The sequence below is a fragment of the Vulpes lagopus genome, chromosome 4 (genome assembly GCF_018345385.1).
Source record: "Vulpes lagopus strain Blue_001 chromosome 4, ASM1834538v1, whole genome shotgun sequence".
NCBI lineage: Eukaryota > Metazoa > Chordata > Mammalia > Carnivora > Canidae > Vulpes > Vulpes lagopus.
The window spans coordinates 43,642,202-43,669,020 of record NC_054827.1 but is presented as its reverse complement, the minus strand read 5'-3'; the positions used below and the strand labels follow the sequence as shown (position 1 = coordinate 43,669,020).

At 46.5% G+C, this 26,819-nt stretch overlaps 1 pseudogene; it reads right to left on the bottom strand.

The window, feature by feature from the left end:
• Positions 1–19,571: 19,571 nt before the first annotated feature.
• Positions 19,572–20,107, bottom strand: LOC121488964 (annotated as a pseudogene).
• Positions 20,108–26,819: the final 6,712 nt, after the last annotated feature.

Sequence of the window (26,819 nt, the reverse complement as noted above, 5' to 3'; positions counted from 1 at the left end):
ACAAAACGTGGCCAAGTGGCACAGCAGCAACGGGCAGAGACCTTCAGCCAGGACGGGACAGTCTGGACTTCCAGAAGGTTTGCAGGGCCCCCGAGGCAGCTGCCCAGAGCCAAGGAGTTGCAGAGATGGGGTGGCCGGGGTTTCACCCTGAGCTACACGCCACAGGGACCCCTGTGCCACCTGGGGCCACAGGATAACTCCGAGGTCCCTTCCCTCTCCCACTGCCCTCACAACCACTCCAGACTCTCCCCTCCTCTCGGGAACCTTTGCCAGGCTCCCTCCCCCACGGCCCTCACCAACTGGGACTCCCACAGAGGACTCCTGACTGTGTCTTCACTAGAAGCCCCTCCTCTGCTCACCCCCCCTCCCACCCTGCCCCGCCATCACGCACTCTCTATCCTGCTCCACCCATGTTGCTTGGGCCCGTGCAGTGGTTCTTCCTTTTTTTTTTTATTTTTTAAAAGATTTTATTTATTTATTTATTTATTTATTCATTCATTCATTCATTCATTCATTCATTCATTCATGAGAGACCCAAAGAGACGCAGAGACACAGGCAGAGGGAGAAGCAGGTTCCCTGTGGGGAACCAGATGCAGGACTCGATCCCAGGATCCCGGGATCACACCCTGAGCCAAAGGCAGATGCTCAAGCTGAGCCCCCCAGGTACCCCGGGTTCTTCCTCTTGACTACACATTGTAATCACCTGGTGAGTGAGTTTGGAAACAAAAAGAAGAGGGGAGTGTGCCTAAAGATTCTGAGACCCAGCTTGCCTGGGGCCCCGCTCCTTCTCACCCACACCTCTCCGCCTACCACCCCCCTTACACCCAAACTCCTGCGATAACTGTCCAGCCTTTTCTCTCCAGACCACCAGAGTGCTGGGGCCACCTCACTGCTGACCCACTGGGTCCTCAGTCCTCATCATACCTTCCAGCAGCGCTGACCAATCGGCCTCTCACTCTTTCTTGAAGCACTTACTTCCCTGGCTCCCTGACATCTGGCCCAGGCTCTCCATTGACCTCACTGGCTGTTGCTGGTTCCTCCCCATCTACTCTTGGTGGCCCAGGTCTCCATGCTGGGACCTGTTCTCTTCCCCGGGGTGCACTCCCCCCTCCCTTGCTGTGCTCACTCAGCCTGCAAGCTTTATAAGTCATCTATTTACTAAGATCGGATCGCTGATCTGACCTCTCCCAAACGCTGGACACGTGTGTCCAGACCCCCCACTTGGCCTCCCCACGTGGGTGTCTCGTGGACATCTCAAACTGAACATACCCCAAACTGGGGTCCTGCCCTTCCACCCCACCCCACCATGGCCTTGCCAGCCTTCCTGTTACTCAAGCCCAAAACTGAGTTGTGTTGGGTTACTCGCCTCTTTCATGCCTGCTTCCAACCCATCAGCAAATCCAGGTGGTCCTGAGTCAGAGTGTTTCCAGATCCTTTGCGTCTCACCCCTCCTCCATGCCAGTCTGCTCCAAACTGGATCATTTGTCACATGGTAACTGATTCCTACCTCTACCCTGCCCCCACGGTCTCTTCCCAAAACAATTAGAAGGATCCTCTATCAAAATCCCTCCAAAAGCTCTACCTTTCCCTCTTGGGAAAGCCCGTGTCCCCACAGTGACCTACAAGGCCTTCGTGATGGACTCTCCATTCATCTCCTCCTTGCCCCCACGCCAACCAGCTGGCTGTTCTCCAAGCTGTTGCTCTGACATGCCAGACTCCCTCTCACCTCAGGGCCTTTGCATGGGCTACTCCCTCTGCCTGGAATTTTTTTTTCCCAGATAGCTGGAAAAGAACATTTCCTTCCCTCCAGATTCCCACTCAATTGCCACTCCTTGGTGAGTCCTCCCCAGACCACTCTTTTAAAAATTGAAATCCTCTTTCTTGGCATCTCCCCTCTTTGCTTGCTTACGTCTATGGCACATGTCACCTCCTAATGCATGATACCTCCTAATGCACAATTTACTTATATGTTATGTTGACTGTCTGCTTGCACATGAGGTTAGAGATGTTTGTTTTGTTCAGGGCTCTGTAATCCAGGATGGTGCCTGGAGCTTAGTAGATGGTCATAGTGTTTGTTGAATGAATGAATGTGATGCAGCCCAGGAGCTGTGGGGGATGGTGAAAGGGAGGAAGAAGACCTCGTTCAGTTCCACAGAGGTTATCACTAGTATTTGGTGCTGGGAGGGCTTCTTGAAGAAGATTGGAGATGAACCGTGAAAGAAGGATAGTATTGAACGATAGTAATATTAGTTGGGATAAGCAACAAGACTCATGAAATCCTAGGAGCAATTTCTTCAGAGCTCTGCTCACAGAGTGAGGGACAGTCGTGGGGAAGCCACACCAGAGGTAGGGTGAGGAGGCAGGATGTAAAGCCGAGCCCGGGGGGGGCAGAGTCGCAGTCTCCTGGCAGGTGTGGGTGCTGCAGTGGGCCGTGAGGCCCCCTATCCTCACCCCCATCACCCCCACCATGGCAGATCCTTTGTGCCTCTTCCAGGGCCCCAATCAAGAAGACACAGGAGCCACCTGGGTGGCTCAGTAGTTGAGCACCTGCCTTTGGCTCAGGGTGTGATCCCGGGGTCCTGGGATAGAGTCCCGCATCGGGCTCCCCACAGGGAGCCTGCTTCTGCCTCTGCCTGTGTCTCTGCCTCTCTCTGTCTCTCTCATGAATAAATAAATAAAATCTTAAAAAAAAATAAAAAAGAAGACACAATCTTCACGTTGAGGGTTATGAATCCCATCAGCAGAAGTGGTTTCCCGTGGCTGTACCTGTCTTGGAGGAAATTCTTTGTGGAGGAAGAAACGAAAGCTGTGCTGATATGTGGTCAGGGATTGGGCACCTCATTCCTGTCGCCAGTCACGCGGGTGCAATTGGGTGTTGCTGTGACAACTGCATCGTCAGGCCCAAGTGGACAGTCTCCCTGAGTGTATCAGGTGCCAGACACACTGTGCACACTTTTCCACCTCAGCCCAAAGTGTGTGGAAGCCACAGGTCATGCCAGGATCCCAAGGAGAAAGCCACAGCTCCCCCTTCAGGAACAGGAGGGCCCGGGGCCGTATTTGCACCCTTGCTCAGAAATCTCTAACACACAGCTTCGCCTACACCCCTCTGTGGTTCCCCTCTCCTGTCTCCTGTCTTCACCCCCTCACATCTGCACCACTTGGCTTGGCCAAATTCACTTACTCATCATCTTCTAGATGCACCAGGAAAAAACAGTGTGTAAGCAAGGAGATGAAGGAATGTGGAAGCACTTGGGGAGGAAGGACTTCGGTGACTCACAGACACTGCTCGGACCCTGGCTCTGCCACTCATGGATGATAGGCAGGTTCCCTCATCGTCTAGCTGGGCTCTCCTCACCTCAGCCCACCTGCCTTGCAAAGCAGTGCTGAAAGCTCAGTGAGGCTGGCCATGTGAATGTGTCTGGCACGAAAGCAGTCAGCTCCAAACACACCAGAGGTGGGCAGATGGGGAGGGCATCCTGGTGCTGCACACCAGAGACTTGGAGTTTGGCCAGTGGGGGCCAACGAGTCAGGGAGAGATTTAAAGCTGCGGAAGGGTTGGTGCTGCTATTAATCCCATCTTACAGATGATAGAAATAAGGCACGGAGAGGTTCAATAATTTGCTCAGGGCCAAATAGTTAGTAGATGGCAGAGCTGGATTCAAACCCAAGCTCTTAACCAGTGTAGTGGTTATTCTTCCTTCAGCTGAACAGGAAAAGGAAAGAAGGAAAAGCCTCTGAGACTGAGGTCATGTTAGGGACCTTGGAATAATTAACTGAGATCCACAGAAAAGCTGGACTTGGCTTTGCCCCCAACATAGTGGCTAGGCTGCTGAGATAGGAAGAATTTAGGTGACCAGTGGACTGGTCACCATGAATCTAACACCCTTTAGCGAGGATGGACCATCTGCCCTCTCTGAAGCTGGTGGCATCGCCCCCTACTCCCAGCACTTTGCTGGAAGGCCTGTGGGAAGCCCCCCATGCACTGGGCCAACTGCACAGCCTTGTGGAGCCTGTGGTAAGAAGAATGGGTTCAACCCTCCAGGCAGATCTAGGAAGGAGAGATCATGGCGCTAGGACTCAAGACTGTTCACACACACACACACACACACACACACACACACACACACACATATACACACACACAGCAGAGAGGTGTGCACAGGAAAGCCCCAGGCCTACAGCGGGACTCAGGCCGGAAGGCAGAGTGTCATCTGCAGCCACGCATGACTGTGGTGGCCATCTGTTAGGTCCACTTCACCTGTTTCAGCCAGAATTTTATGTGGAGCATCAAACCCAAGGCAGTCCTCACCTGGACTCCAGGCAGGCAAGCTCATGGTGCTGGCCCTGTTGCTGCCGCCCTTAGGGCCAGGCCTCCAACGGGGAGGGAGGACAGGAGGTTCTGCCAAAAGCCCCCAAACCAATGTCATCTGTCACTTGGCCATCAAAGGAGGGCTGCATCGTGGGAGTGGAGCCACGGATGTATGGTGGCTTCTTCCAGGGACAACCCAGAAGGCAGAGAAACAGTTCCCCTCTGGTTCCCCACTTCTTTTCTTCCAGCACCTCCATTAGGAGGGCCCAGAGTGGGGACTGGAGTTCATGGGGATCCGAGACATGTAGTCCCTACAATGAGGGCAGGGCAGGCTGCGCAGGGGAGATGGGAGAGCAAAAAGTGATTGAGGCGCCATGCTGTTGGTCCCACCGGGAGCAGTCCTAGGTTATCTGGAATAATCTGATTCCAAATATACTGTCCTATTGCCCCAGTAAACTACTGAAGTTTTCTGGACATTTAAAATATGGGTACGCACTGATACCAGATTTGTCTTCCTGACACATGGCATTCCACATTCCACTCAGCAGGACCTGACCCCGACGTCTGGCTACAGAGTCTATATCTGAACAAAATCCAGCATTCTTTCCAGAAGAAGAAAAAAAAATCCATAGTAAAACAGTAATCAAATGCTATTTCCTTAACATAATAGGAAATACCTAACAAGATCACCGGGACAAGAGAGGTATTCTCATTAAATTCTGAATGGACCAAGAATTATAAATATTGAAAAGGAGACAAGAATTTGTTTGATGATATAATCACCTACCCAGAAAACAAATTAGAATTGACTGGAAAACACTTAGAACTAGTATGCTAATTCTATAAAGTGGCTGGCTGGAAAATAAGTACTCAAAGTGTAATGTTTTTCTTATAGGATAACAATAACCAGCTGGAAAATTCGAAGGAAGGAGGATGTGGCTCACAAAAATAAATGTGCAGCTTCTTTACCAGGGACCCGGCAGACCTGGGTGGGCAGCTAGAAGAAGACTGGCGTGAAGGGAGAGGCAGGTGCATTTCCAGAAGGATAGACCTGAAGCAGTGAACCCAGTGCTACTTCCCCAAGTACCACAGCCAGTGAAAAGAATCAAATCTACCACCACCGCCGCCGCTCCCACCACCACCACACACACAAACACACAGAGGATTTCAAAATTTGGGATCTGTAATTTGAAAGTTTCTCTAGAAAAATAAATGCAGGAGAAAAGCTACTAATGGTCTAGTGGGGTGGTAATGAGAGAATTTCTTCAGCTGATTGTGCATATCACGTAGTGTCACCTAAAAAAGATGTAGTAGCAGGAAGCATGCAGGTCAGGGAAAGCCCTGGTGATGATCATGATGCTTTGAATTATGGACAATTGTTTATAGATTTTAGATAATAATGTGGTCCCTGTTACACTAGCCACTACTAGTAACCACTTCTGCAGGTTAACACTGCTTCTCTGGTTCCTTCTGAGGCAGGTTATGGGAAGGGGTGAGGGGAGGAAGGTGAGAACATGAAACCTCTGGATCCCAGGAAGATGAACTAGACGTCCTGATGGGAACTCCTGCTCATGTCTTCTGTTAAAAGTAATCTCCGGAGAGGCCCTCTTACATCGACCTGAGAGCCGTGCTGAAAGGAGCAGCAACCTCTCTCCCCTTCCTCTCCGCCGTCTGCTGGGCAGCTGCAGAGTAGTGACCACGTAAGAATGCATCTGCATCCACATTGGCTGGGCTGGGGTACAGATAAGCAATGGCTGCTGGGAGCTCTGTTGCCTGGAACATGACATCCAGCCTGGCCAGAGGCCAAGTGATAAGACCACTGGGGGGGAACTCATCTTCAGTGAGATGAGTGCTGGCGAGCATGTGCCCGGGGCAGTGTTTGTAGATCTAGAACCCATGGTCATTAACGTTTACACTGGCTCCCACCACCAGCTCTCCCACCTTGAGCAGCTCATCACAAGCAAGGAAGATGCTGTCAGTAACTATGTCCGAGGCCACCACACCATTGACAAGGAGATCATTGACCTTGTCTTGGAATGAATTTGGAAAACTGAACTGAGCTACTAGACAGGTCTTCAGGGCTTCTTGATTTTCCACGCTTTCGAGGGGGATCTGGTTCCAGGTTCACCTCCCTGCTGGTGTGGCATCTCTCTGCCGATAATGGCAGGGAGTCCAAGCTGGACTTCTCCATTTACACAGCTCCTGGGTTCCCACAGCTGTAGCTGAGCCCTACAGCTCCAGCCTCACTACCCACACTAAGCTGGAGCACTCTGATTGTGCTTTCATGGTAGACAACAAGGCCATGTATGACATTGTCATAGAAACCTCACTATCAAACACCGCCCATCCTACGCAACCTGAGCAAGTTGGTAGGTCAAATTGTGTCCTTCACCATTGCTTCCCTCACATTTGGTGGAGCCCTGAATGCTGTTCTGATAAGATTTCAGACCACCTGGTGCCCTATACTTGCATCCACTTCCCTCTGGCCACATATGCTCCATCTCTGCTGAGAAAGCTTACCATGAGCAGCTTTCTGTAGCAGAGACCACTGATGCGTGCTTTGAGCCAGCCAACGAGAGGGTGAAATGGGACCCTTGCCATGGCAAATACATGACTCACTGCCTATTGAACCAAGTTGCTGTGTCACTGCTGCCACTGCCACCAGCAAGACCAAGTGTACCATCCGATTTGTGGACTGGTGCCCCAGTGGCTTCCAAGTTGGCATTAATTACCTCTCTCCCACTGAGGTACCTGGTGGAGACCTGGCCAAAGTACAGTGAACTATGTGCATGCCAAGCAACTCCACAGCCACTGCCAAGGCCTGGGCTCGCCTGGACCACAAGTTTGTGTGTGCCAAGTGTTCACATACCTTTGTTCACTGGTATGTGAGTCGGGGCACGAAGGAAGGAGAGTTTTCTGCAGCCCATGAGGACATGGCTTCCCTTGAGAAGGATTATGAGGAGGTTGGTGTGGGTTCTGTTGAAGGAGAGGGTGAAGAAGAAGGAGAGGAATACTATAATTAAAAATGTCACAAGGTACTGTCCTTACAGTACTTCTGTTTTAAATATTGAAACATGCTCTGATCAGCTTATTTGTATGTAGCATCGTATACTCTCCTATACAAGTATTGGCCTGCGTTTTAAAACATGACTCTCTGTTACAGACCCAAGCTGTCCGATTCTCTGATGGGTTTGAATGAAGTATTTCTTGTCTTAAATGTAAGGGGGAAAAAAGTCATTTGCAGAAAGGACCCCTGGAAAGTTATTATCAGCTCTTCATGGACAGCAGACTACCTCCTGGAAAGGTCTGCATTTTAGCGAGCCTGCACCTGCAGTGTGAAGCATCTGTGTTCGAGGACACTGAACACTTGGCGGGGATTGTCTCTATCCCCATGCACCCTGCCACCCTCCTTCTTCGCTGTAGGATTACAAAGACTGTCTCACAGGGGCTTTTTCAGGACAAATACTACCGCAGGTAGCAGTATTCGTCTGCGAAGAGGCAACGTTTTCAGGAAGAACTTAAAAAAATACATTCCCTGGAAATTGCCTCTAACATGTCAGATCTGCTCCAGGGAAAACTGCTATGGAAGCGTTAAGTAATGAACTGTCATCATTCGGATAATCGCCTTTCAGCAATCATGGGCTATCCCACCGTGCCGAATAAATCGGTTATCAAATGTAGGGGCTCTTAACCTTGAAAAGCCCACAGGGATATGTGATACGGAGCCAAATACCAAAAATACACTTTATTTTTTTTTAAGATTTTATTTATTTATTCATGAGAGACACAGAGAGAGAGGCAGAGACACAGGCAGAGGGAGAAGCAGGCAGCACGCAGGGAGCCCGACATGGGACTCGATCCCGGGACTCCAGGATCCCGCCCTGGGCCAAAGACAGGCACCAAACCGCCGAGCCACCCAGGGATCCCAACAATCCATTTTAAAACAATTTTCAATAGTTACTTTCTAGAGAAAGTTGGGAACAGGTAGCTTTTTGTTTTCTTAATAAGTCTGTCCAATTTTTGAGTCTTTATTTGACTTTTTAACTGATTTGACTCTTGAAGCACTGTTTGTGTACAATTGTAATAAAAATAACACCCTCTTCAGGTGCCTCATTTCCCCACTTTGGTCTCCCACTCCCCAGTATTGGGTTGCTGTGAGGTCATTGTCACCAGCTTTTGGCAGTCCCTAGCTCTTCCTGCCGCCCCCCAGTGCCTCCTGACCCCAGCAACACAGTAACTGAAAGGTGAAGAAGAGCTCCAGTCCCTCAGCCGAGGATGGGAGCCTGGCTGCTGGCTGGTCCCTGTTCACCTGATGGGCCCCACAAGGGAACCACATGTCATCGTTAAAATGATGAGTAATAGTGGGAACGGGAATCAAACCTTTAAAGAATTCTAACACTGGCATTAGGCATTAATGCCTTGTGGGTGAATGAGGATGTTGTGGGGATCCCTGGGTGGCGCAGCGGTTTGGCGCCTGCCTTTGGCCCAGGGCGCGATCCTGGAGACCCGGGATCGAATCCCACATCGGGCTCCCGGTGCATGGAGCCTGCTTCTCCTCCCTCTGCCTGTGTCTCTGCCTCTCTCTCTCTCTCTCTGTGACTATCATAAATAAATAAAAATTATTTAAAAAAAAATGAGGATGTTGTGTTGCTGATTTTTTTTTTTAAGATTTTATTTGTTAATTCATGAGACACAGAGAGTCAGACAGAGAGACATAGACAGAGGGAGAAGCAGGCTCCCTGCGGGGCGTCTGATGTGGCCCTCGATCCCAGGACCCTGGGGTCACGCCCTGGGCCAAAGACAGCCGCTCCACTGCTGAGCTACCCAGGTGCCCCTGAGACCTGATGTTTAGAAGCAGGCCTGAGGGCAGCCCGGGTGGCTCAGCGGTTTAGCACCGCCTTCAGCCCAGGGTGTGATCCCGGAGTTCTGGGATCAAGTCCCAAGTCAGGCTCCTAGCACAGAGCCTGCTTCTCTCCCTCGGCCTGTCTCCCTCTCTCTGTCTCTCTCTTTCTCTCTCTCTCTCTCGCTTGCTCTCTCTCTCTCGAATAAATAAAATCTTTTAATAAATAAAAAAGAAGCAGGCCTGAGAGGACAGGAAGGAGTCCCAGGAGAAGAAGAAAAACTGACATGAATGTGTGTTATCAATGTCACTGCCAAGGACACCTGGTTTTTCTGGAACCTCTGAAAAGCAAAGAGAACCTCCCAGAACCATTTGCCTGAAGGAAGGGAGGCTGGAGCACATGTCCATGCACTGCAGTCACTGCATGTTGAGGGCTGCTTTCGGTGCCTGCGAGCTGAGCCTGTGTTGACAAGGCCCCAGGGACAGAAAATAGGCAGGCCCAGGTTGAAGGCCCTGTGCCCAGAGAGGAGCAGGTCATGCAGGAGCCATTTTGAGCTTGCAGGGTCAGCTTTTGAGCTGCACGGAGACCCAGGTTGGGCTGGTGGGCTGAGAGGTGCTGAGGCATTGCTCCACTGCCCCCCACTCCCAGGAACATCTGAAGGAACAGAAGCTGTTTAGCCTGAGGGAGAAAGCATTGGGCATATGACAGATGGCCTCACATCCCAAAGGGCAGTCTGTGTTAGATACAGTGGCGGTGTGAGGGCTGAGGAGAGGGGGAGCAGATTCTGCACCAGACCTTGGTCAGCGACTCCCCAGGAGGTTCCCACAGAATGTTCACATGCAAAGAACAGTGGCAAGATCAAGAAAAATAATACCCTCTGATGGTGGCCTTGACCGGTTATCTAATCAGGTGTGGAGAATTTGTTAGCTGGGCTGGACCTCAGCAAGCATTCCCTTAGCCGAGTTATTTAGGCTTCTGATGAAAGTAGGCCACGAAGCCCTCCATGTCACCTCTCTAAGACCCAGCCCTAAATCTTGATTGTGCCAGGACAAGAGGTACAATCAAAGTGGTGCTGAAACACACATATTTTGGAGCCAAACTTCCAGAGCTTGGGCTTGAATCTTAGCTTGACCATTTAATCATATGACCATGGGCAAGTTTCCTGGGTTCTCATTTAGAAAGCAGAGGTAATAGTAGTGTCTACTTCCTAGGCCTGGGATGAGGAATAAATGAGTTAATTCATATAAAACACAACAGTATCCGGTACATAGAAAACACCCAAACTGCTAGTTACGATTATTAGTATTCCCTGTAGCAGGAGGAAAGGAAGAAAGGGGCCGGAAGGAAGGAGGAGGAAGGGGAGGAAGAGGAGGAAGATGCATAGGCCAGGCTGCACCAGGCATTGCTTCTGCTGCCTAGCAACACCACCCACCAGCGAGGGTGCTTATATTCCACATTTTGAGAAATCTGATTGTTACTTCACCCTTTCAGAAAGAGCAGGGTGGTGGACAGGAGAAAATCTGAGAACTGCCTCTTGCTTGGGCACCTACCCAAGGGAAAAGGGATCAGGTTTATTTTGCGATGTTCCAGGGGTAAGATCTATTCTCAGGATCATTACAGACTGTCTAATGTTTAAATTGTTCTTAATGGAACGATGGGCTGTCCATGGGCGCTCCCATATGCTAAGAAATCAAGGATGGGTGTGCTTTTGCTAGACCTGGCTCACTCTCGACATTTCCTCCCACACTTGTGAGACAGAGCATGGGAAACAGGGCAGAAAGAAGCCCATTCTACATATAGCCACCACTTGTCTTGTAAATAACATTTTATAATGTAAATTTACTGTCAACTTGTTCTAGGTAGTTGGAAGCACTTTCAAAGTTATTTTATTTCATCATCACACTAGCCCTGTGATGTAGGTGGTTTGTTAGTGAGGCCTCACTTCTTTCCTAGTCCTCTGGGCTTCGCAAGGAGGGATTCTTCAGCACAGTGACCTCTTGCCTCATCTTCTTGCTCCCTACAAAGGAAGTAGGTTACCTGACCCATGAGCTCAGCTTTTTCTACCTGCCCTTCCCTGTGGGAGCCAGCTGACAAGAGGGAACATTCTTCTTGCTCTGGGCCCCTGAGCCAGAAGTTCTAGTGAGCAGGCACCCTGCATGAGAGACCTCGGATGTCCAGCATGGCCTGTGAGGGCATGGCCACATCGTCCTAATTCTGGGACTTGATATTTGCAATGAATGCTTGGCCTGCAGACCCAAAGCCAGGTCTTTCAAATGAGGTGTATAGCGTGATCTGTTTCTACCCACAGAACACTCTGACCCCAGATGTATAGGATCTTTTGACACCAACCAATTCTCTAATTCCCCAGATACTGGGTGGGTGTCCTCCAACTCAATTCAATTCTTTTTTTTTTTAATGTTTTCTTTTTTTTTAAAGATTTTTAAAAATTTATTTATTCATGAGAGACACAGAGAGAGGCAGAGGGAGAAACAGGCTCCATGCTGGGAACCCCACGTGGGACTCGATCCCAGGTCTCCAGGATCACACCCTGGGCCAAAGGCGGCGCTAAACCGCTGAGCCACCCAGGCTGCCCAACTCAATTCAATTCTGACATTAACAGCTTAGAATTCGTGCAGACCACATGGGTCAAAGGTTCAGTCCCACCTCAGACACCATGCACAAGTTCCAGGCTGCTCTCATTCTTCTGACCAACCCACTCTAAAGTTCCCACAACTCCCTCCTTGGGTTAAATATTTTCTAGAATGGCTCACAGAACTCAGCAAAACACTCTACATACACTGAGCAGTTTGTCATAAAGGATACAACACAGGAGCAGCCTAATACAAATGAAAGCGGTGCATAGGGCAAGATATATGTGGAGAGTGTTGGTGTACAGAACCCCCAAGTCCTCTCCATGCATGCCCTTGATGTACCGTCCAACTCAGAAGCTTCCCAGATCTCCCTACTTAAAGGTGTTTATGGAAGTTTCATTATATAGGGCTGATGGACTAAGTCATTGGCCATTAGTGATTGATTTACTCTCCAGCCCCTCCTTGTTCCTGGAGGTGAGGGACTAGGGGGTGGTGGGACTGAAGTTCCAACCCTTGGTCTTTCTGGTGACCATCGTCATCCTGAAGCCATCTCCAGGAGCCCCCACCAGTCATCTCATTAGCAGACCAACAGGCCATGAGCGAGGGGAATGCTCCAGAAAGTGGGAAGAGAAGGAAACGGATTCTCACTTTAAGCTTCCAGAGGGCATACAGCCCTGCTCATAAAACTCATTTTAGACTTCTAACCTCCTGAACACTGAAATAATAACTTTCTGTTGTTTTAAGCCACCATATTTATCATAATTCATTATAGCAGCAATCAAAAACTAATGGATTCTCCATCCATTTCTTTTACTTATAATGTATCTGTTGAACTCTGGCCTTTGACCCACAAAGTTTCCTAAGGCAGGACTTTGCTAACTATGTACTAACGGCACAGTTGAACATTTTCCTCCATCTTCTGGATGTGCTGTGAATTGGCAGCTGAATCCCGCAGCTTAGTCAGGCTAAGATTCCTTCCTGTGGCAAACACTGTAAGTGACTTGCCCTTTTTTCAGGAAGTACATGGTTTTTGTTCTGTTTCAATTTAGCAGCAAATGATGTTCAGGTCTCACCTCCATTAACTAATTCATTTGGAGTTGCAAGCTGGTGGTATTTGAATTCTGCAGTTTAAAAATTTTTATAAGTTATAATACCTTACAAGGTGATGCATCTCTTTGTCTACTATTTGGTTGTCCAACGGTGCTGTTTATATAGGAAAAACAGTAAATTCCCTTCCATTGCTTTTGTTTACTCTGTTTTCAAGATTATTAATTGGTTGCCCATCATCCTCAGAAGGTGATCAGTTAGTTTTTATTCAAATATCATCATAAATTTATAGACTTAAACATATTCAGCATATTTCAATCCACTGAAATTTCTGTCTTTATTGAGTCTCAAATTGTCCCACCTTTGGCCATTCAGGACCTCCTGAATCATTTGGACATGGCCATAATAGTCTTTGGTAGTTCTTTGCTATTTGGTATCTCGAGATATTCTAGACTTTTCTAGGACATTTCCTACCTCCAATCCAGAATCAGCTATCTCTCCTAGATCTCTGGTTTCTTTCAATGGAGAATGATTTTTTTTTTAAAGAGAGAGCATGAGCATGAGGGGGAAGGGGCAGAGGGAGAGAGAGAATCTTAAGCAGGCTCCATGCTCAGCATGGAGCCCATGGCAGGGCTCAATTTCACGATCTTGAGATCATGACCTGAGCCAAAATCAAGAGTCAGATGCTTGACCAACTGAGCCACCCACGCATCCCAATAGAGAATGATATTTTCAGAGTATAACCTAAAGGCTATGGATACATATAAAAATATAAATATATATAGGGAGAGAAACAAAAATGTGGAAATAATGACCAACCAGAATGCAATGATTATCCATAGTACATCCAATTGTTACATACTACGACCAAAGTGATATACCTTTTGTTCATATATGTATACATATACTTATTAAATTTTACATATTTATCTATTTATGGAGATATCTATCTATCCACTATCTATCTTGAGTTCATAGATAGTTTTTCAATTCAAATTGAGAACACAAGGTTTTTACTTAACCACTGTTTCATCTGTTTCTTCTTTCTTTCCCACTGAGATTCTTAGTTCTCAGTGATATGGGGAAAGATAGAAATAAAATATCCCATAGCTTGCTTCATCCCACATTGCACATACTACAGTTTCAGAGCAACAGTACTAATCCTAGCACATTAATTATGATTGAAAACAAGCTTATTTGCCTATGCTATCCCCATTCTCCCTTTGTTATGATTTATTTTATTTATTTTGTTATGATTTATGTCATCAGACCACATAGTCATCACGTACTATAATCTCTGCTTTTAAACCATCTCTTAGTTTTACATGTAACTATATATTTAATGCTGAGCAGCCATCCTTGTGTTGATGTTTGCAGACACTTAGTTTTCTGAAGTTCATTCTCTACTGGATTCCTCTGGAGGAGCTCATGGGAACACTTATTTTCTGAGTTCTTCATGCTCACCAGAATGTGTGCTCTTTATATTGAAAAATATTTTACTGTTTTGAAATCCATGGTTCCCATCTTTCCTTGAGTCCCTCAAATATGTTGCTCTTGTGGCATGAAGCATTGCTGTTGAAAAGCTCGATGATATTCTTTACAAGCCACTTTCTCTTTTTATCCGGATATTCGAAGTATGTTTTCTCTTTTTCCCTAAGTCCTGTACTTTACCTAGAATATGCTTTGGGTTGAGCTTCATGGATAAATATTCCCAGAAGTTACAATGTGTTCTCTTTTAATAAGTAGTTTTAAATATTTGAAATTTGAGAAACATTCTCTTGAGTTATAGTTGTTTGTACCTGGTCTGATCCCTTGCTTTCGGTTTTCTACATCAGGGACTCCTGTTCCCATGTGTTGAATATTCTTTGTCTATTCAATATTTTTACACTCTTAAATACATTTACCATTTACTTTTTTCCTTATCCTTGCTGGATTCTGGGCATTTTCTCTCCCCTTCCCTTGTACTTGTCAACGTCTGCTGTGTTTCTTTGTTCTTATGTTCCTTCTAGTTCATTTTTCACTTCTAAGATTTGTTCCTTCCATTCCTAATTCTTTTTTATTTCTGTCAATACAATTCTGAGATTTTTCTGATTTTGACTTAGACTGTTTTTTTTTTTTTCATCTTGTGTCATTTTCTTCATGTCTCTTAGCTTTTTCTGAAATACCTTCTAAGGTAGCCTCCAAGAGTCCAGCCAACCTGGTTGTACATCCATGTATAATCCCCTTCCCTTGGTCATGGGCAAGACTTGTGAATATAAGGGATATCATTCCCATGATTAACCTGCATTTTGTGGCAAACATCAGGGGATTTTTCAGTTGTAATTAAGATTCCTAATCAGTTGGTTTTAAGTTAATCAAGGCAGAGCATCCTGGATGAGCCTGACCTAATCAGGAGACTTGTTTAAATGAGAGTCTAATGGTCAGAGAGAGAAAAGTCAGAGAAATTCAAAGCAGCAGGGACACTGTCCTGTTGGCCTTGAAAATGCAAGCTGCCTCAAGTTGTGGAGACAATAGATGGCCTCTAGCAGCTGAGGGTCTGAGTCTTACCACCACAAGGAATTGAACCCAGCCAACACCAGTGAGCTTGGAAGCATTCAGGACCCCAACCCTCAGGTAAGATCAGAGCCCAGCTAACACCTTGATTTCTGCTTCAGGAGACTCCAAGCAGGGGATCTGGCTAACCTGTGCTTGAACTCCTGGCCCATGGAAACTGCAAGATAATAAATATCTTTTCAGCTACTAAGCTCATAATTCATTATGCCACAATAGAAAATGAACATGGTCCACTATAGTTTTGCCCTGTTCATTGAGCATGTCTTTCCAGCATGTTTTCATTGTTTATGTGGATTGTATATCATTCTACTTCTCTTCATCCTTTTCTAAATAGTAACTTTGTATGAGATTTGACCTTGATATTTTGTGCTATTAATTTTTATATGAATTAGTTTTCCTGAACTTTTATAAGAAGGCTTCGTTCTAATAGCTTTTTTTTTTTTTTCAAGCTTAACAAAGATCCTTCTGTTGTTTTCATGTAGCAGCTTGCTTGATGACATTTACTGGCTCGGTTCTCAGTTATCTCGACGTTCTCTTTTCTTCACTTCTGTTATCCTCATTCTCCTCAATCTTGATCTTACTCCAAGCAGTCTCATCGTATGGGATCTCAACCAGGCAGGGAACTTTGGCAGGCCATTTCAAGCATTTATAAGATTGAACTAATCCAGCCTTTGAGGTTTTCCTGCAGGACTCTCATATGCTCTCTCTCTCTCTCTCCTTCTCTCTCTCTCTCTCTCTCTCTCTCTCTCTCTATATATATATATATATATATATATATATATATATATATCTCCTTGTTTCACTCCTTGTTTCATGCGTTGTCGGCAGATTGGTCTTCTGGCTTCCACCTGTTGTTCTGTTAGATGCCCCGTGACTTCCCTGAGTTCTTCCCACAGATGCTAATACTATGTGGGTCTCATGGCTTTAGTGGTTTGTCCCACTTGCTTTTATTTTGAAGTTAATGGAGATGTCTTCACAGCTAATTATCTTGTACATGTGGTGCATGAGTTTTTGTTTTTTTCTATCTAGTTGTTATTTTTATTTGGGGAATCAGGAGGACAGAGACGATGCTGTGAACCCCTACTGTGCATCTCCTAAGATTTCTCCTGATACCTTCTTTTTATGGCCCAAGAAGGATGAATTCTCAGGGAGGTTAACTAATCTGCTTTATTTTTTTAAAGAGTTTATTTATTTATTCATGAGAGACACACAGAGAGAGAGGCAGAGACACAGGCAGAGGGAGAAGCAGGCTCCATGCAGAGAGCCTGATGTGGGACTTGATCCCGGGACTCCAGGATCATGCCCTGGGCCGAAGGTAGGCGCTAACCTGCTGAGCCACCCAGGGATCCCACTAATCTGCTTTAAGTTATACAATTAGTAAGTGGGGAAACTAGAATTTGAACCTGGTCCAAATTTCAGAGTTCTAATTTTTTCCAGTACATTTTTTAAAAAACTTCTTTACTAACAGTTCCCAGCTTTAAAACTTAATGGTTCCCCATTACCTAAACCAACCTAAAGGCCCAAAGCATTCAAGCCCCACCCTAAGCATTTCAGCCTCACCACCTCTCTTATACCCCCTCTTCTGTCCCCAAAAGCTGTCTCTATTCCTTCCCTGATCCATTATTGTTCTTTCACTCATCCCTTACCTCTCCAAATCAAGTCTCCCTCTAATCAATCACTAGTGACTCTTCTAGAGTCATTTTGTTTGTTCATGATTTGTGGAGGAAGGTATTTTAAGGCATTAACCTATGCTTTTCAGTACCTCTGTGTATTAGTTTCCTAGGACTGCTGTAACAAAACAGCATGAACTGGGTGGTTGAAAATAACAGAAATGCATTATTTCATAGTTGTGAAGTCTTGAGGTCCAAAATCAGCATATCAGCTGGGCTATGATCTCTCTGAACCTATAGAGAAATCTTTCCTTGCCTCTTTCCAGCTCCTTGTGCTCTGCTGACAATCTCTGGCATTCTTTGGCTCATAGATGCATCACCCTGGTCTGTCCTCACATGGTGTCCCCTCTGTGTGCCTCTGTTTTCACGTGGGCCATCTTCCTATACAGACCCCAGTGAGATGGGATCAGGGGTCCACCCTACTCCAGGATAACTTCATCTTAACGAGTTACATCTACAATGACCCTATTTCCAAATAAAGTCACAATTTGACATACTAGGGGTTGAAACTTCACATCTTTTTCGGGGGGACATAATTCAACCCCCAACATCCCATTTCCTTTTTCCCATTTAAGCAAGTAATCATTTTGGGTTTTGCTTCAGGAAGAATGGAAGAGAATAGAACTATGTCTGTGGTGTGGGCTCTCACATCCAGAAGCTGCTTCAGTTCTGGTCATCTGAAGGCACATCCATTCATCAATAATAAGACTTTCAAAAATCACCTTCTCTGTGCAAGACCTGTTCTAAGAACTGCAGGGAATCTAAAGAAGCATCTCCTTTTATTGAACTTAAGATACAGTTGATTGTATGGCACACCGTTATTTTATGTACTTCCAAGAAACACCCTGAAAACTATGATATATATCAATTCTTAAAGTGTATCCCAATTTCAGAGTTGTTATAGTACCCAAAGAGGTGTGTCTTAGAATTGATGAAATCATGTGCAAGGCACCATATCTCCTTTTAAAGAGCTCTAGTCTTAGTAGAGAGAAAACACGTGTGCACACACATGCACAAAGATAGACGCACACATGTGTGTGCACATACAGCTGGAGGCAGCGCCTGTCTGAGTGTAAAAGGAGCTGTAGGGACTCAGGTATTTTCAGAGCTGAGAAGGGAGGTGGTTGCTCTTGGCTGGATCTTGAGGTGTAGATGGGACCAGTATCATCCAGGTGGAGCTTAAGAGAGCCATCGAGAAGACAGGAAAACTGTAACACAGGGAGCACAGGTGTGTAAAAGGTAGAGGGGTATCCAAGAGGGAGAAATGGGAAGTGATATAGTAGGGAAGACAATCTTATTTCCAGATTATGGTCCTCCCTAAGGAGTGTGGATTTTACTCTTTAAGCCATGGGGAGCCAAAGAAAGTTTTGGAGCAGAGAGGACATGCCAAGCAACATTTGGGGATTACTGATCTGGTAACAAGCAGAATATAGAGAAGGTAGTTAGGGGATCTGTTGAAGAGACAGCCTCAGAGGTCCAGGTAGCAGCAAGAGAATAATGGTATGAAATGAAAAGGAAGGGACAAAGGGGACTTGTGCAGAAACATAAGCACACAGGACTTGTTAAGGAAGAGGGGTGCTTAAAGACGAGCTCTCAGTACTTGAGTGTGGACAGCTGACAATGCATTGCCAGAGTCAGGGACTCCTCAGGCCCTATTTACCCTCAAAAGCCTTCCTGGTCAACACAAAAATAAGCCCCACACTTGCCAGTGGCATGCCCATGGGCACCCCAGGCTTAAATCAAATTACGGTCGCCATAGTTTTCTATAAAGTGGTTGTAGTGGTGGTGACATCTTTGGTGAGACGCTACAGGGAATGAACAGTACATCCTATTATTGTAAGTACCTGAGACATTTCACAGTCTCACCTGATTTTACAACCTGCCTGTGCAGTAAAACAAAGGCAAGTTTTACTCTCTGTGCATCGAAAAATCAGATGACCTTTATAGCAACCATGTAAGCCAGAAGCAAACCTGGGAATAAATCCAGGGTTTCCTGATGCAATATTTTTATCTACACATGTATGTTTGCTCTACCTTCAGTAAAATAGAACAGAGCACTGAGTAAACATTAAGCACTCTGTGAATTCTAAGTAGTGACCCAGGAGAGAGAGTCTATCCACAGAGCGAGAATTAACCTTGGTAAGGCATTCGTCATCCGTCCCTAATGCTGTGGGCAAGGGATGGGCTGCATGTGGTGTGGGCAGAGCTGGCCACCAGATGTGTCAAGGATGCCCTTGACTGCATACAGTTCCTAGATTTTATCTTGTTGGTGTCAGAGGCTCTCAGAGGAAGCACTTTTTTTTTTTTGACATGGAATGTTAGAAATTTCTTTATTATTACTTATTAAGCACCAGCTTAATACTGCAGAAAATTTCAAATCACCCTTCAACAACCCATTCTTCCCTCCCCCACCCAAATTCTTGATAAAGAACTTTTCAAGTGAAGACACGGTCTCTTTTTTCTTCTGTATAAAACTTTATCAAATAAAGGTAAAGAACTGTGTACATCTTGCTGTAAAACACTACCCACAGCTGTAGAGAGTGTCTGCCCAGGCTCCTTTCACTGTCCAGGTCCTAAAAGACTCTTGTTCATGAACTGTCGCTTCACAAAGCAAGTCCACCACTTGCTTGGCTTATCGTTCTGAGGGTCAAAAACTTTCTCACAAAGTCTCAGTCCAGTCTCTTGTCTCAGCTGCTGTAAGTAGGCCCTCATCATCTTCCTGTTTGTTTGCAGGTTTGGCATAAATTGCATTAAGTGGAAAACCAGGCTCTCCAGGAATGGGGAAATTAGTGATTCCAAGTGTATATATTTCTTTTTCACCTTGGCTTTTGGAATTACACTTTTGGAGTTTCTTTAGACACTCAGAAATGTAGAGTGTTATATATATATATCAAGATTCTATCAGCTTCATTCTTAATCTCATAGTTTTTGAAGAAGACATTGGCCTTGAAGTAATAGATGGCTTCATCCACAATATCTGTATCTTTTGTCTCTCTAGGGGCGGGTCCTTTGAAATGACTTCTGATAGGCAACAATGCAATGTTTCCAATGAGTTTGGTGTCAGGGTCCATGAGAGAAGAGTGGTAAACCGGCATCTTGGCGGCGACCAGGTTTCAAGTCAGACGAGGCTGGGTTTAGAGCTCGGCGCTTCCTGTCCAGCGGCCAGGAAGCACTTTTTTTTTTTTTGAAGGTCATGGTCATGGTTCAAGGGAAAACCGTGTTTAAGTGGAATTTTTTCCTTGTTGTTCCTCAGATGGAACAGTAGGTTCAGAGACTAAGTCCAGTTCCATAGTATGTGTTCATAATGGACTTGGTCCATCAGTGAACAAATAAGTGTTGAGAACCTTCTATATAACAGGGCTCAGGCCCTGGTCAAGGGAGCAAAGAGGCCATAGGAACAAGGCTCAGTCTCTGTCCTCAAGAAGCATCATTCCAGTAGAGGGAGGGTGACGGAAGTAAGTAGGTAAGTAAAGAAGACCATTTCAGATGCAGCCAGGGGCTATGAGGAAGACAAAACAGCAACATGGCACAGAGTGGCTGCTTCAGCTGCAGAGCCTCTCTGAAGACACTTGACCAATGAGGAGGAGGGAGCTGGCAATGACCTGGGGGAAGCATTCAAAGCAGAATAAAGACCAAATACCCGGGCCCCAACGTTGGAACCAGCTTTGTCTTGTCAAGAAACAGTGTAATAGTGGGAAAGGCAGGAAGTAGCAGTACGTGGTCTGACATCCTTCATCAAGAGTTTGCCTTTTACTGTAAGAGTATTGAGTCCAGCAAAATTCTGTAAATCAATTGCCCCAGCATCTGCTGTGGGTGCCCTATGTATGCAGGATAAGAGCAGTAGCTGGGACACAGGAGATGGTCCAGGGGAGGGATGATGGTCCAAGCCAGGGAAGATGGTCCAGGTGAGGGATGATGGTCCAGGTTAGAGGTGATGGTCCAGACCAGGGATGATGGTCCAGGTCAGAGGTGGTGGTCCAGGTCAGGGATGATGGTCCACGTCAAGGATGTTGGTTAATATTCAGGCGATGGTTATTATTTTCATAAACTTTATTAAGATTTATGACTAAGAAAAAAAGATTTATGACTAAGGGTTATTAATTACTAAGGATTATTATTAATAATAATCATTAAGGATTAAGGTTTAGCTAAAGGTGGTAGAGCTAAGATATGAGAGACGTTAGTAAGTTTTGGCTGAGAAATTGTATGGGTTTCATTTATTTAGTAGGGAGAAGACGTGGGGAGCATGTCTGGAAGCATTCTATAGTTCTGTCTCTGCCATGTTACCTTTGAGATGCCTTTTGTCACTCAAGAGGTGACTCCCAGCAAATAGATAACCCTTCTTGGGACTCAGATCCCATGCTAGTATTAGAGTTAGACATTTCAGAACCATCCATGCAGAAATGGTAGATGAAGTCATGGAACTGGCTAGGATTGCTGTATTCACTTCCTAGGGCTGCTGTACCAAAGTGCCACAAACTGGATGGCTTCAGACAACAGAAGCCACTTACCATTCTAGAGACCATAAGTCTGAAATTGAGCTGTCAGCAGGGCCATGCTTCTGCTGAAAGGTCTACTGCAGAATCCTTCCTGGCCTCTTCCAGCTTCTGGCCAATTTTTTGTGTCACTGGCGTTCTTTGGCTTATAGCTAGCTGCATTACCATTGGTAATTCCCATTGGCGCCAGATGGCATTCTTCCTCATGGTTGCATCCCAATCTCCCTCTCCTTATGCAGACCCCAGACATTGGATTGGGCCCAGCCTACTTCTGTATGGTTTCACCTTAGCATGATTGCATTTGCAAAGACTCTATTTCCAAATAAGGCCACAATCCCAGGTTCCAGGTAGACATGTGGGGACACTGCTCTACCCAGTGTAGTTACCTAGAGAAAGAGTCTAGATGGGTAAGAAGGCTGTTGAGGACAGAACTTTGGGGTCCCAGCATTGGGAAGACCGAGAGAGGAGAGAACACGGGTGCGAGCTACATTTCCTATCTAGAGAGACATCGTTCTAGTGAAGAAGGTATCAACAACATGGCACACTGCTAGTAGTTATGGAGATTGACTAATTTCACCTGGTTGACTAGCTTGGTGATGGAGGACAGATTGACATTTTGGCATTGGGCATGTGGAAATAGTGGGCAACTTTAAAAAGTCTCTTCCGTGAAGCAGTAGGGCAACAGCATGTTGGGCTGAAGACAGAGTGAGGACAGTGAAACTATGAAAACAGTAAGTAGAGACATCTTTTTCTATGAAACTTGGAAGGGAGCACAGATGTAGGTGACAGGAACAGTTAAAAAGATGTGTGTGGAATGGCGGCATGCTGGTATGCAGGTGGTGTCCCCCAAAGCCTAGCAGCAGGGGCAAGCTGACCATGCAGGAAAGAAGTGGTTCCACCTGAAGTGTGAAGTCCTTGAGCTTCTAGGGAATGGAGTTTCCCTTGCTTGAGGAGGGAGTGGCTTCACATGGGAGCAGAGGTGGGCCAGTCATATAATAGCAGGGAGGGCAATGTTTCTTGGTACCCTCGAGCGGAAATCAGTAGGACCAGTGTTGGGAAGACAGTGAGTTCTCATAGAATCGCAGGTATATCAGCTGTCCATGTTGGCGACAGTTGGGAATTGGGGAAAGGATGTTGGGTTTGGGCAGGGTGTGGTCGTGAAGCCCAGGACTTAGAAGGAAGTGGAGGCTCCAACGACCCTCAGTAAGCAGTCAGGCTGTGTCGGGGCCCATCTGGAATAAACGCAGGTGGAGTGTGTCCTGTGGTCTCTCCAGTGATGAGCAGCAACTTGGGCAGATGTAGGCCAAGGGGGTGGTTGGGTTTGGCCAGAGTTAGGGTTCTGCCAGAGGGAAAAATGAGAAAGGGAGGTTTAGGGTGTTCCTGAAGAAGCAGTTACAGTGAGATGTGGGCTTCATGAGGCAGGAGTGGGAGCCAGGAGGATGCTGGCAGGTGGAAAGATGTAGGGCTGTGGATTGGAAGTCCATTTAGGGAGGAGAGCCATGGACCCGGGAGCACAGAGCAGGTGAGCCATGAGGGTGGAAGGTGTGTTTGAGAGGCACCTGGGTGGTGCAGTCGATTGTGCATCTAACTCTTGATTTTGGCTCAGATCATGATCTTAGGGTCCTGGGATCGAGCCCTGCATCAGACTGCGTGCTCAGGGAGAAGTCTGCTAGGGATCCTCTCTCTTCCTCTTTCCCAAATAAATAAATCTTAAAAAAAAAAAAAAAAAGTTGTGTTTGAAATTGAGCTTTCTGAAGTGGCAGTGTTTGGTTGTGAGAGAGTCTAGTGTTTGGCCATACGAGTGGAAGGGGCCAGGCAGAGTGTGGGAATCCAACCGGAATGTGCTAATGCAAGAAAAAAAATCTGGCTTATTTAATTTTTTTTTTCTCCTCAGTGACGGGAAATAAAAGGCAAAGGTAAGAAAGTCAACATTCAGTGCCAGGAAACGAGGGACCAAAAAGCCAGAGAAAAGGGGTCTCTGGGGAAGCGGTATTCTCTCCCACCTCCAGGTTTTGGGGCGTTTGTAAATCCTACCTGCATGGGGGTGGGAGGCCCAGCAACTGGGCAGACAGCGGCCGCACAGAGGTCGGCAGACTTGCTAGCTCGCACAAAGGCAGAGTTCTGTGCCGGGGGCGTGGCGGGGGGGGAGTGGGGGATGGCCCAGGAAGCCCCTCAGCTTACCTGGAGAATGGAACAACTGGAAAGAGACTTAACCCAAAAGCCTAAAGTGCGGTTTGAGGTGGAAATGGGGTCAGGAATGAAGGAGCCAAACATTAACAGAGGGAAAGGGTTAACAGAACAAGGGGCCTAGGTAATGTGGCCCTCTCAAAATAAAGCCAATGAGAATTTGCTGCCAGCTTAAAATTTCTGAGGCCCTGGAAACAAATTTTCACTTTTTTTTTTTTTAAGATTTTATTCATTTATTTGACACAGAGACAAAGAGCACAAGCAGGGGATCAGCAGGCAGAGGGAAAGGGAGAAGCAGGGTCCCCACTGAGCAGGGAGCCCGATGCAGGACTCCTGGGATTATGGCCTGAGCCGAAAGCAGATGCTCAACCAGCTGAGCCACCCAGGTGCCCCTTTCACTTGTTTTACTTGATCATGAATCTTGCAATATAAAAACAGTTTCCTGGATAAGATTTCCCCAGGTGAATCAGGTTTTTCCAAGACATGGATTTATTAAACAGTGAACAATGAAGTATTTGTAGAAATTAGAGGTGAATGTGACAGATGTATTAGTCTTGGCAAAGGGGCATCTTCAGTCCCAAGTGCACACCTGTCTCCTTCTGGTGATTCTTTTTGTGTCTCTCCACGGTAATCTTAGACTTTCCTTGAGTGAGAACTCGACAATTTTTTTGGTATGCATTCCTCTCTTTTTTCCTCCCTCTATGGATGGGTGGACAAGATCTTTGGTAATCGTGGCTACTGAGAAAGGGGAGACATTAATCTTTACAGGATTGCAAAGATTAGAAACCTGGGTGGCCCCCTTAAGGACCCTAGTGTTCCCATCTTGCAGCAGGAACTGGAAGATGCCGAGATATTATGTGACTTGCTGTTAAAACCCAGGAAGTATAGGAGCCAAGAATCACACCCATGTGTGGGCGCTCAAAGCCCAACCCTTGCCCAACTGTAGCCGGCTGCCTCCTCCCCAACCTGGGACTCCCCAACTCCACCTGCGTTGATTCCAGATGGTCCCCGACACAGCCTGACTGCTTACTGAGGGTCGTTGGAACCTCCACTTCCTTCTAAGTCCCGGGCTTCATGACCACACCCTGCCCAAACCCAACATCCTTTCCCCAATTCCCAACTATCACCAACATGGACAGCTGATATACCTGCGATTCTATGAGAACTCACTGTCTTCCCAACACTGGTCCTACTGATTTCCCCTCGAGGGTACATTCGTTGGCATCCCTGGCGTTCACCAGAGATGAGAGGGATTCCTTACCTCGTACCAGTACTCAGCCTTCACTTGGCTGGCTTGTCATTCTTTCTTTTTCCTTTTGTTTCTTTCTTTCTTTTCTTTTGCAATACTCTTGTGCTCGGAGCTGGTGCTTCAGAGATGAAGCACCCAAGGAGGTCACGGGCGAGGAGAGAGATAGACAGGCAGCAACCAGCCATACACAGAGTGATGACATGGCACTTGGCATCAGACCCATAACCAGACCCATGGGCATCTGGGTGAAGCACTGGAAACAGCCCAAAGGCCAAATGAAACTCATTGCCATGGCCAGATAATAAGATGCTCATGGGCCATTTAAAATGCCATTTCTCGGGGCACCTCAGTGGCTCAGCAGTTGAACATTTGCCTTTGCTCAGGTCATGATCTTGGGGTCCTGGGATCGAGTCCTGCATCGGGATCCCCACAGGAAGATAAATATATAAAATCTTTAAAAAAATAAAATACCGATTCTGGAAGCATAAGAAAAATGTTCACAATATGAAGCCCAGTGAAAAAGGAGGCTTTAAAACTGAATTTAGGTTCTGATACCCATGATATCATCTGTAAACCAAAACCCTGCTAGAGGTTAGCTATCTTCTGTTCACCACCCTGAGATCCACTTTCCACCTTTCTCTACCTGCCCCATGCCCTGGATGCTGACCTGTGTGGCCTCTGGCTTCTGGTTGGCCTTGAACAGAGGAAGGCTTTGGATGGAGGGAGGAGAATGAGGTCAGGAATCTGCTCCACCTGCCCTCCCACTGCTGGTTGTCCTTCGTCTGGCTGGTCTCCAGTCCCTACCAAGGATCTCGGCTTCTGTAGGTTCTGAAAACCACTGCCTGCAACTCCTCAGGCCCCGGAAGGAAAGGGGCCTTGCTGTTGTCAACTTCAGGGTTCTGTGCCATCTTGGGGGCTTCCCTACATCCTGCCCACATCCTTGAAAATGGACTCATGTTTAATCTTTTCCCAAGTGGCCTAAGTTGTGGGTGCCAACAGGTTTGTGGGATTGTGGCCCATTTGGGTTGTTCACTCATGTGATTTGCTGGTTTTCAAGAATAGTCACCATTGGGGGCATCTAGTGAACTCCTGACTCCTCATTTCCTCTGAGAACCATCTGCCCAGCCACAAGGGTGGACAACTGACTGGTCTGGAGTAGAGACCAGAGACGAGCTGGGCCAGCCAAATGCTCTTTCCTGGAATGTTCAGTCAGGACCAGAGAAAGCTGCCCCATCTTAGCGGATAGATATCTGTGAACAAAGAAAGAGGAATTTAAGAAATAAATAGGACAAGAGATGGCCCTCGACCTCAAAGTCCATAGAGACCCCGGTTCTAGCCCCTTCCTAAGATGCCCTTGACTCTCAGCCCTATGGTCTTGTGACACTCTCCCCTTTTTAGCATAAGTCATCTTGAATTAGTGCAACCAAATGACTCCTGAGTAATACAATCTTGAATTACTCTCACAATTAGAAAAAAATTATTAAGGATATATTTTTATTTTTTTAAACTTTTTACATTGAAATAATACAGACTCATAGGAAGTAGCAAGAATAGTACCCAAAAGCTTGTGTGTACTCCACACCAAGCATCTTCCTGTGGTGGATCCCTGATGGCTCTAGGACATAGAAACTATGCTGCTGCGTGGTTGATAATTGGACTATAGACATTCGGTTCTCACCGTGTCAAAATCTGTGCTTGTGTCTGTCGGTTCGTGTGCAGTTCTATGCAGTTTTGTCCCAAGAACAAACTCATACGTCCACCACCACAATCAAGATGGAGAACAGTCCTGTCATCAGAAAATAACCCCCCTAAACTGCCTTTTTGTATTACACTCCCTCCTCATGCCTTGCCCTGGAAACCACTGATCTCTTCTCC